At 38.2% G+C, this 6,451-nt stretch overlaps 1 protein-coding gene across 2 annotated transcripts in view; it reads right to left on the bottom strand.

Annotated features, from left to right (window-relative positions):
* Chst7 (carbohydrate sulfotransferase 7) overlaps positions 1-6,451 on the bottom strand; it is a 35,383-nt gene that overhangs the window by 3,253 nt on the left and 25,679 nt on the right. Inside the window, exon 2 of one of the 2 annotated variants that reach the window (XM_029472919.1) lies at positions 1,486-2,282. The exons of the other annotated variant lie outside the window; for it this stretch is intronic. The gene's annotated coding sequence lies outside the window, so the exon portion shown is untranslated. Of the gene's footprint in view, positions 1-1,485; positions 2,283-6,451 lie in introns of those variants that run through there. 2 annotated transcript variants of the gene reach the window in all.

Below are 6,451 nucleotides of genomic sequence, written 5' to 3'. Positions count from 1 at the left end.
AGAAATACTCAATTAAAGTTTCCCAGTAAAAAAAAAACAAAACAACAAAGCAAAATAAAATGCCCCCCCCCCCCCCCCCCCCCCCCCCCCCAAAAAAAAAAAAAAAAAAAAATCACCAGATAGTTTTATTGCAGAATTCTACCAGAGAAGAGCTAATACCAACAGTCCTCAAACTATTCCACAAAATAAAAACAGAGGGAACATTGCCAAATTCATGAGACCATTAATACCCAACACATAAAACCTTGATACCCAAACACATAAAGACCCAACAAAAGAGAATTACAGACCAATTTCCCTTAGGAACATTGATTTAAAAATGCTTAATAACACATTCACAAACTGAATCCAAGAATACATCAAAAAAGATCATCTACCAAGATCAAGGAGAATTCATCCCAGTGATTCAGGAATGGTTTAACATATATAAATTAATAAATGTAATTCACTTTATAAACAAATTGAAAGAAAATAAAACCCCACATGATCATCTCATTAGATGCAGAAAAGGCTTTTGACAAAATCCAATACCCATTCATGATAAAAGTCTTGGAGAAATTAGGGATACAAGGGACCTACGTAAACATAATAAAGGCAGTGTACAGAAAGCTCATTGTCAACATCAACTTAACTGGAAAGAAAGATCAAAGCAATTCCACTACAATCAGGAATAAGACAAGGCTGTCCACTCTCTTCATGCCTATCAATACAATACTTGAATTCTTAGCTGGAGCAACAAGATAACTAAAAGAGATTAGGGGATACACACTGGAAAGGAAGAAGTCAAAGTATCTCTATTTGTAGATATTATAATATGCATAAATGCTTCTAAAATTCCACCAGGATGTTTCTATAACTGATACTCCTACACTTTCAGCAAAGTAGCTACATAAAAAACTCACAAAATAAGTAGCCCTCCTATGTACAATGATATAGCCCTTCTATATGCAAGTGATAAACAGGCTGAGAAATGATCAACATGCTGAGAAAGAAATCAGGAAAAATATACCCTTCATAATAGCCACAAATAATACAAAATATTTAATAAAGTAAATCAAAGAATTGTATAATCAACTTCAAGTCACTGAAGAAAGAAATTGAAGAAGATATCAGAAGATGGAAAGGTCTCTTATGCTCATGGATCAATAGTATTAATATAGTAAAAAAAATGCCCATTCTACCAAAAGCAACATACAGAATCAACATAATCCCCATCAAAATTCCAATATAATCCTTCACAGATCTTGAAAGGACAATTTTTATCTTCATATGGAAACACAAGAAAATCAGAATAGCTAAAATAATCCTGAATAATACAAGACCTGTGAGAGGTATCAACATTCCTTATTTCAAGTTGTACTTTGGAGCTATGTTTATTATCGTATTATAATAAAAAACACAAAACAGACACAATGCATTCTGCCTTTCCCACATCCATGCCAGCATTTATTGTCATTTGTTTGTACATCCTAGATACTAACCCTCTATCAGATGTACAGCTGCTAGAGATGTTCTTCCATTCTGCAGTTCCCCCTTTCACTTAGATGATGATGTATTTGCTGTAAGAAGTGTTTAGTTTCATGAGGCCACATTTATCAAGTGTCTACCACCTTGAACATGTCTGATCTTGCAATCAACTTTTTGATTTGGGGGCCTTTGCTCTGATATTACAACTGTATGAAATTTGGCATTTATCTAATCTGATAAAGTTATCTACCAGTTTAATAGAATGACTGGTGATGGGCATGGGCCTTCATTCCACTCTTTCCAGCAGCTTCATCTACACCATACTACTGTTGTTGCTTCTATGCACTAGTACCAGAGCACAGCTTCTTCAGGCTCACAACATGGAGTGAAGACCAGGGCTCTCCAGAAATTTTCCCTACCTTTAGTACCAGATTGGGACTGTTGAGGTATTCTGCCTCATGGATGAGGAAACTACTGTGTTCTCAACTTCCTCAGCGTGAAAGAGCTCTAGTTAGATGACTCACACCATGTAGAATAAGACAATCTAGTAAAACTTTAATATATTTCTATAGGTTGTGTTCCTCTAGAGATCCCTGACCAATACAAGCAGCTATCATTAAAGTACTTCAACACTTACAAACACAATTGGAAGAAAATAATACAAACTTTCACCAAAAATTTTTAAAGAATCAAACGGAAAACATTTTTTTTTTTGAAACAAAGTTTTATGCTATGTGATTCAGGATAGCCTTTACCTTGTGATTCTCCTGCCTTAGACTTGTGAGGACTGCGATTATGATTATGTTCAACCATACCTGAAAACCAAATGGAAATTTTAAACTTGTAAAATATAAGCCAAAATATAAAAAGATCTCTAGATGGGTTAAACTGCAAAACATGCTGAGTTATTAAATAATTATCAAACCCTGGGACTGGAGAGATAGCTCATTGTTAAGAGCACTTGGTTCAAAAAAAACTTTTGTAATTTAATTCCAGAGTTAACTGATAAGCTCTTCTGGTCTGCATGGGCACCAAGTGGTTCCCATACATACATACATGCAGGTACTCAGACATACACATAAAATAAAAATACTTTAAAAAATAATTACTGAATCTGAAAATAAAACAAGAGAATTACTCAATGCAAACAAAAGAAAACAGTGAAAACAAATAAACGGAGGACTAGGTGTGGCAGTGACTGCCTTAATCCTAATACTTGGAGGCAGAGACAGGCAGATCTCAGCCAATGGTCTACAGAGTGAGCACCAGGCCACACAGGGTTACATAGAGAGACCCTATCTCAAAACCAAACTACAACACAAAAGATGAATAGAGCTGCAAAGACTGATACACTACAGTAACCGATCTACCTTCAGACCATCAGAGTTCTAATAAGAGCCTGATGTTGAGCTAATACTTGAAATATGGTCAAAATTTCGCAATGTTTGGCAAAAGACATATATCTGCGGATTCAATAAGAATTGAGAATGTTCAGCAAGAAAAATCCAAAGAAACCTACCCCAAACACAGCACAATCAAATTTCAGAAAAGTAAACTCTAGTCAGGCATGGTGCTATACACCAATAATACCGCACTTGAGTAGTGTAAGCAGGAAGATCATGAATTTAAAGCTATTAGACTAAATCATGAGACTCTCTTTTCAATAATTTAATTAGGCTAATTGATTAAGTAAATGAAGAAAAGTCCAAGAAAGTTCTTGAAAGCAACTAGAGAGGAATGACATTATTTATAGAATAATGCATTGGATTTCATACCTGAAAGCATGGGGGATTGAAGGAAGTCACACATGTTTTCAATGATGAAAAGAAAATAAGTGTCAACCTATATTTCTGTATTTCAGGAATGATGTTGAAAATGACTTTCTCAACAGAAAGTCAAGTTGGTTGCTATATGAGAAATGCTATAGGAAATTTTTCCAACTGATAGCAAATGGTGAAGGAAGAGGCTTCACATTCTACAAATGAAGACAGAACAGAGTAAGAAAATAAATACAAGTAAACAAAATGGGCTCTTTTTTATGTTTTGAAAGGTATATTTGGTATATGTGTGTATGTCTGCACACACCCTCATGTGGGAGGGTTATGCATGTTCATGCATGCAAACAACAACAACAACAACAACAAGAACAACAACCAAAAGGGAATGTTGGGTATCCTACTTTAGGACCCTTCACCTTATTCCTTTATGACAGGGTCCTGAACCGGGAGTGATGTTGGCAGCCAGTAGATACCAGCTGTCCTGTCTCTACAGAACTTGGGCTCTAGAAGCACAAATGCAGGCCTTGATTTTTATATGAGCTCTGAGTGTCTGCAGTTACGTCCTTATGCTTGGGTAGCAAGTGTCCTTATCTAATGAGCCATCATCCCTGGATCCCAAATTATATTTTTTATTTTAAGGCAAATTTATATTATATGATTTGTTTTCAATATATTCAGAGAAAATATGTAAAAGAATCAAAAAGGGAACATTATAAAGAGACCCCAATGCAGATTGGTTTTATATACTTCTCTAGAAGAGGCAATTAGTTGATCCAAATAGGCTGTGAGAAGTTCCATATGTACAAGCCAAAGGAACCATTGAAATAAACATACATAGAGGTCTGCTGACAACTACTGCAGTGAAGTTAAAATGAAGTTTTGAAAGAAATGTGTAAGTAAGAAATGGCAGAAAGGGGAAAACAGAAAAAATAACAAAGAAACAAACCCAGTTTGAAAAACAGCAAATGTAAGCTCTAAAAATATCAATAATAATTTTTTTTAATGTTTTCAATTCACACAGTAAAAGAGACTCACAAAAAAGACTTCTGTTTGTGTTGCTGGGAATGAAGCTCAGGGTCTAGTACATGTTAGCTAAGTGCTCTACCACTAAGCTATATCCCCAGCTTCAGAAAATAATTAAAAGAAAACTAGATGTGATGGTTTGTATATTCTTGGACCAGAGAGTGGCACCATTTGGAGGTGTGGCTTTGTTGGAATATGTGTGACCTGGTTGAAGTAGGTGTGTCACTGTGGGTGTGGGCATAAGATCCTTACCCTAGTTGCCTGGAAGTCAGTCTTCTGTTGCCTCCTTTAAGCCTAGCAAGGCTGGCTGTGACCATCAGCCACTGCTTGAGCAGAGTCACCTGCTGTGCTGCTCTTTTGATGTGCCACTACCTGCCTGAGGCCCAACCTGCCAGAGGCTGAACCCCTTCTCTTCCAAGAATCTTCTGGAGTTAACACCTAACTGCAATCTTTGTGAGTTCCCACTAACAGGCTGACCTATCTATTTCAAAGGAACTTTGCTTGGCCAGGGATGGGCTTCCCCTTTTCTTTATAAAGCATGTTTGCTGACATTAAAATTGAACCTTGAGCAGAAAGCTTGTCTTGGTTCCTTCCTTATCTCGTGCAGCCCAGCCCCTCTTCTCTTCCAGGTTTCCAAAATGCCTTTCCAGACTAGAACCCAGGTCTGTAATCTGCTGACCGGACACAACAGTCTTCCACTAGCAGCCTTTGGATGAAGACATAGAACTCTCAGCTCTGCCTGTGTCATGCCTGCCTGGATACTGCCATGCTCCACCTTGATGATAATGGACTGAACCTCTGAACCTGTAAGCCAGTCCCAGTTAAATGTTGTTTTTTATAAGACTTGCCTTGGTCATGGTGTTTGTTCACAGCAGTAAAACCCTAACTAATACAGCAGACTTCATGTTTATAAGAAATTATTTTCAGATGTAGTAACATAGGTAGGTTGAAAGTAAAAGGGTGAGAAGAGTAAACCACACAAACATTATTTGAAAGAAAAGAATAGTGGCTCTATTAATGTCACATATAATAGAGAGTTCAGAGCAAACAAGATACCAGGATCAAAAAAGAGCATGGTAGGAGGATAGAAGACATAGCAGTCTTAAAATTATAATCAACAAATGAAAGATACAAATATCCCAAAGCAAAATCCTGAAAAATAGAAAGAGGAAAAAGACAAGTCTACATTTGTAGTTGAAAACCAGAAACACTAGATGTAAAAGAATTCAGTACCTTTAGCCCTGATGTCTATCAATGCCACCTAATGAAGGTAGACACATGTTCATTTATGTGTACATGCAACATCCCCATATAAATGGTATCCCAGTTGACAAAGCAAAGCTAAGCAAATTGAAAATAAGTGAAATAATATTAACACATTCTTTAGCAATAATGGAGTCAAACCAGAACATGCCAGCAACCCTGACATAGCTCTCTCTTGTGAGGCTATGCCAATGCCTGGCAAATACTGAAGTAGATGCTCAAAGTCATCTGTTGGATGGAACACAGGGCCCCTAATGAAGGAGCCAGAGAAAGTACCCAAGGAGCTAAAGGGGTTTGCAACCCTATAGGAGGAACAACAATATGAACTAACCAGTACTCCCCAGTGCTGTGTCTCTAGTTGCATATGTAGCAGAGGATGGCCTAGTCGGTATCAATGGGAGGAGAGGCCCTTGGTCTTGCGAAGATCATATGCCCTGGTACAGGGGAATGCCAGGGCCGGGAAGCAGGAGTGGGTGGGTGGGGAAGCAGGGCAGGGGGAGAGTATAGGGGGCTTTGGGGCTAACATTTGAAATGTAAATGAAGAAATGCCTTAAAATAAAAAAAATAAAAAAAAGAAGAGACATCCGGCCACATTCCCGGCCAGAGGACAGGGGTCTGCCCAGCCCGGGAGGCTAGGATTTTGACTCAGGATCGGCAGGAGCCACCTTGGTTCCAGGACTCAGCAGAATGCAGCCTGCACAGGTGAGAGTGTGGACTACAGAAGCTAGCAGCTTCTGGGACAGGCGAGAGCCACAGAGCTTCTGAGGCAGCTCCATTTTCAGGCTCCAGACATCCGGCCACCTTCCCAGCCAGAGGACAGGGGTCAACCTAACAACAAAATAAATGCCAACGCTAACAACAAAAATAAAAGGAGGCAACAACCATTTTTCCTTAATATCTCTTAATATCAATGGACTCAA

Source organism: Mus caroli, chromosome X (assembly GCF_900094665.2).
Source record: "Mus caroli chromosome X, CAROLI_EIJ_v1.1, whole genome shotgun sequence".
Classification (NCBI taxonomy): Eukaryota; Metazoa; Chordata; class Mammalia; order Rodentia; family Muridae; genus Mus; species Mus caroli.
The sequence above is the reverse complement of the archived record's forward strand: the minus strand, read 5'-3'. Positions and strand labels throughout refer to the sequence as shown.